This window comes from Schistocerca cancellata, unplaced genomic scaffold (genome assembly GCF_023864275.1).
Source record: "Schistocerca cancellata isolate TAMUIC-IGC-003103 unplaced genomic scaffold, iqSchCanc2.1 HiC_scaffold_862, whole genome shotgun sequence".
Taxonomy (NCBI): Eukaryota; Metazoa; Arthropoda; class Insecta; order Orthoptera; family Acrididae; genus Schistocerca; species Schistocerca cancellata.
The window spans coordinates 32,501-37,500 of NW_026046872.1; the positions used below are offsets into that span (position 1 = coordinate 32,501).

The window sequence follows — 5,000 nt, forward strand, 5'->3', positions numbered from 1 at the left end:
CACGCCACACCGCCAGCCGGCTGTGCACGCTACCGAGAAAGTACCGGTATGCGAACCGCCAGGCGACGGGCGCGCATCGCACGTTTGAGGAGACGCGGCCGGCCCCACAGGCGGCCACGACACTCCCAGGTCTCCGAAGCGGGACAAACGCCGCGCGCTTCAGTATACGTAGCCGACCCTCAGCCAGACGTGGCCCGGGAACGGAATCCATGGACCGCAATGTGCGTTCGAAACGTCGATGTTCATGTGTCCTGCAGTTCACATGTCGACGCGCAATTTGTTCTTCATCGACCCACGAGCCGAGTGATCCACCGTCCTGGTGATCTTTTCTGTTAGTTTCCACTGTCTCTTTCAAAACAGTTGCATAGGCGGGACTGAGGCGTTTGACGGCCCCTGTTCCAGCGTTCTGTGTCCAACGGCCTCACGGCCGATGGGCGTCGTACGGCTCCACACCGGAGCGGACAGGCACTCGGGCGAAAGTCATTCAAAACCGGCGCCAGGCGCCAGGTGCCGCAGGCCAGCCGCTCAGAGCTTCAGCGCTCGTACCACACAACATTTTTCAGTTAGTTTTGAGAGGCACGCGTGGTTCCGCACGCGGCGCACGGCTGCTGCCGTACAGGTAGCGTGTTGCGCGACACGACACGCACATCGAAAGACATGCAGTCTAGTCGGTAATGATCCTTCCGCAGGTTCACCTACGGAAACCTTGTTACGACTTTTACTTCCTCTAAATGATCAAGTTTGGTCATCTTTCCGGTAGCATCGGCAACGACAGAGTCGATGCCCGCGTACCAGTCCGAAGACCTCACTTAAATCATTCAATCGGTAGTAGCGACGGGCGGTGTGTACAAAGGGCAGGGACGTAATCAACGCGAGCTTATGACTCGCGCTTACTGGGAATTCCTCGTTCATGGGGAACAATTGCAAGCCCCAATCCCTAGCACGAAGGAGGTTCAGCGGGTTACCCCGACCTTTCGGCCTAGGAAGACACGCTGATTCCTTCAGTGTAGCGCGCGTGCGGCCCAGAACATCTAAGGGCATCACAGACTGTTATTGCTCAATCTCGTGCGGCTAGAAGCCGCCTGTCCCTCTAAGAAGAAAAGTAATCGCTGACAGCACGAAGGATGTCACGCGACTAGTTAGCAGGCTAGAGTCTCGTTCGTTATCGGAATTAACCAGACAAATCGCTCCACCAACTAAGAACGGCCATGCACCACCACCCACCGAATCAAGAAAGAGCTATCAATCTGTCAATCCTTCCGGTGTCCGGGCCTGGTGAGGTTTCCCGTGTTGAGTCAAATTAAGCCGCAGGCTCCACTCCTGGTGGTGCCCTTCCGTCAATTCCTTTAAGTTTCAGCTTTGCAACCATACTTCCCCGGAACCCAAAAGCTTTGGTTTCCCGGAGGCTGCCCCGCCGAGTCATCGGAGGAACTGCGGCGGATCGCTGGCTGGCATCGTTTATGGTTAGAACTAGGGCGGTATCTGATCGCCTTCGAACCTCTAACTTTCGTTCTTGATTAATGAAAACATACTTGGCAAATGCTTTCGCTTCTGTTCGTCTTGCGACGATCCAAGAATTTCACCTCTAACGTCGCAATACGAATGCCCCCCGCCCTGTCCCTATTAATCATTACCTCGGGTTCCGAAAACCAACAAAATAGAACCGAGGTCCTATTCCATTATTCCATGCACACAGTATTCAGGCGGGCTTGCCTGCTTTAAGCACTCTAATTTGTTCAAAGTAAACGTGCCGGCCCACCCAGACACTCAATAAGAGCACCTTGGTAGGATTTCAACGGGGTCCGCCTCGGGACGCACGAACACGCACGAGGCGGTCGCACGCCTTCGGCTCGCCCCACCGGCAGGACGTCCCACGATACATGCCAGTTTAAACACCGACGGGCGGTGAACCAACAGCGTGGGACACAAATCCAACTACGAGCTTTTTAACCGCAACAACTTTAATATACGCTATTGGAGCTGGAATTACCGCGGCTGCTGGCACCAGACTTGCCCTCCAATAGATACTCGTTAAAGGATTTAAAGTGTACTCATTCCGATTACGGGGCCTCGGATGAGTCCCGTATCGTTATTTTTCGTCACTACCTCCCCGTGCCGGGAGTGGGTAATTTGCGCGCCTGCTGCCTTCCTTGGATGTGGTAGCCGTTTCTCAGGCTCCCTCTCCGGAATCGAACCCTGATTCCCCGTTACCCGTTACAACCATGGTAGGCGCAGAACCTACCATCGACAGTTGATAAGGCAGACATTTGAAAGATGCGTCGCCGGTACGAGGACCGTGCGATCAGCCCAAAGTTATTCAGAGTCACCAAGGCAAACGGACCGGACGAGCCGACCGATTGGTTTTGAATCTAATAAAAGCGTCCCTTCCATCTCTGGTCGGGACTCTGTTTGCATGTATTAGCTCTAGAATTACCACAGTTATCCAAGTAACGTGGGTACGATCTAAGGAACCATAACTGATTTAATGAGCCATTCGCGGTTTCACCTTAATGCGGCTTGTACTGAGACATGCATGGCTTAATCTTTGAGACAAGCATATGACTACTGGCAGGATCAACCAGGGAGCTGCGTCAACTAGAGCTGAGCAGCCGGCCGCCCGGAGTGTGTCCCGGGGGCCCGCGCGAACACGCAAGCGTCCGCTCAATTATTCTGCAAACAGGAGGAGGCTGAGCTCCCCCTGCACAATACACCTCGAAACCCTCTCAGGTCCCGGCGGCGCGCAGCGCCGTCCTAAGTACTTGGTCGGGTTCGAGAGAGGCGCAATCGCCCGGAGTTAGGCGAGTAGACGCTTTAGGTGCGACCACCCGTGCTCCCAACTGAGCTTGCCGCTGCCGACAGAGGCCCGGGAGCGTGCTGTCGTGGCATTGCCGGCGGGAGACAACACGCGCCACCTACGGTGACCGGCAGCTCCAACGCCAGCGGCCACAGAAGGGCAAAGGCCCCACGTGGGTGCCGAAGCGAACTCTCCCAGCACAGCGCACGTGCCAACACGTCTGCACAACTGCGATACAAACCACCAGCGAGAACCGCTGGGGCGACCGAGCAGCAGACGGCGTCGCGGCGCCGAGTGCCGGGCGGCGGCGCATCCTCAACGCACACAGTCCTCAATCGGACCAGCACACTGCAGATGTCCACCGCGCTTCGCACCGGGCCGGCGAGGACCCACTTTGGCTGCACGGCGCCGCGCGCAGGGTGCCCCGGCGCGCAGCTGCGCCGCCTGCCGCGTCCGTCGGCCGGCGCGCCTGCCACTGGGCGCCCCCACCAGCCGGCTGTAGCGCGTGCGCCCACGCACCGCGCGGCCAGCACGCCGGGCGGCCCCCCCCTCACCGGCCGGGGACAGTCCCACCCACCCACAGCCGCGTATCGCTTCACACCCAGATCCACATTCACGTTCATTGGTGTGGTGGGTATCGCTGACACAACCGCGTCATAGCTGTACCGATCGTTGCCCTCACAGATGTACCTCCAGCAAGATCAACCGCACCACAACGGGTTACCAGTTGTTCATTTGCGTAACGTCACCAGTAAACGTACACGTCCACGTCCATCCCCGTTTGCAAAGTCAACTATTATTGCATGCCTGCCTGTCAGGTGTCAAGACACACTACATCCGCTCACATCCACGCAACAAAATGTGCCCGACTAGAGGGCACGTGGAAGGTGCCCCCGTACGTATGCGATGTCCATTGCGCGACGAACTGTCAACCGGCCTCTGTAGCATGTCGCAGATGTGGAACGCGGGACACCGTGCTATCACATTGTGTGAGAAGAGACTACTATGTCTGCATACACGCGCCACTACATGAAACAGACGGCTCATGCTGATCGCCATCCACTGCGTCCATTACTCCCACACGTCTCTATGGCGTACCACACTGCAATACAGCTGTTATGGGGAGATGACACGTAGCTGTGTACACAACATTCTGAGCGGGTTGCGGTTTTGGACAACAATACATTAATGTAACGTGTCATATGCCATTTACAGAGCAGGTTAAGGCACAACGTGGGTTAGGTTAAGGCACAACGTGGGTTATGTTAAGGCACAACGTGGGTTATGTTAAGGCACAACGTGGGTTAGGTTAAGGCACAACGTGGGTTAGGTTAAGGCACAACGTGGGGTAGATTGCGGCACAACTTGGGGTAGATTGCGGCAACAACTTGGGGTAGATTGCGGCACAACTTGGGGTAGATTGCGGCACAACTTGGGGTAGATTGCGGCACAACTTGGGGTAGATTGCGGTACAACTTGGGTAGATTGCGGTACAACTTGGGGTAGATTGCGGTACAACTTGGGGTAGATTGCGGTACAACTTGGGGTAGATTGCGGTACAACTTGGGGTAGATTGCGGTACAACTTGGGGTAGATTGCGGTACAACTTGGGGTAGATTGCGGTACAACTTGGGGTAGATTGCGGTACAACTTGGGGTAGATTGCGGTACAACTTGGGGTAGATTGCGGTACAACTTGGGGTAGATTGCGGTACAAATTGCATTACATTGCGGTGCAAATTGCGTTACATTGCGGTGCAAATTGCGTTAGGTTAAGGTGCAACACAGGTTAGGTTAAGGTGCAACACAGGTTAGGTTAAGGTGCAACACAGGTTAGGTTAAGGTGCAACAGAGGTTAGGTTAAGGCGACATAGGTTAGGTTAAGGTGCAAGATGGGTTAGGTTAAGGTGACATAGGTTAGGTTAAGGTGACATAGGTTAGGTTAAGGTGACATAGGTTAGGTTAAGGTGACATAGGTTAGGTTAAGGTGACATAGGTTAGGTTAAGGTGACATAGGTTAGGTTAAGGTGACATAGGTTAGGTTAAGGTACAAACTGGGTTGTGTTTTGGTACACATTGCGTTGTAGTACAGTACACGTTAGGTTTGGGTACGGTACACATTGTGGTATGGGATGGCGTGTGGTGGGGGGGGGGGGGGGGCGGGGCGAGGTTCGTTCATATTGACCGTAGGAAGTGGATGCCCGAGG

General features: G+C 55.2%; 1 non-coding gene across 1 annotated transcript; it reads right to left on the reverse strand.

The window, feature by feature from the left end:
* Nucleotides 1-672: 672 nt before the first annotated feature.
* Nucleotides 673-2,585, reverse strand: LOC126147451 (small subunit ribosomal RNA). The gene has a single exon (XR_007530296.1). It is a non-coding gene; the product is annotated as a small subunit ribosomal RNA (ribosomal RNA).
* Between the last annotated feature and the right edge of the window lie 2,415 nt (nucleotides 2,586-5,000).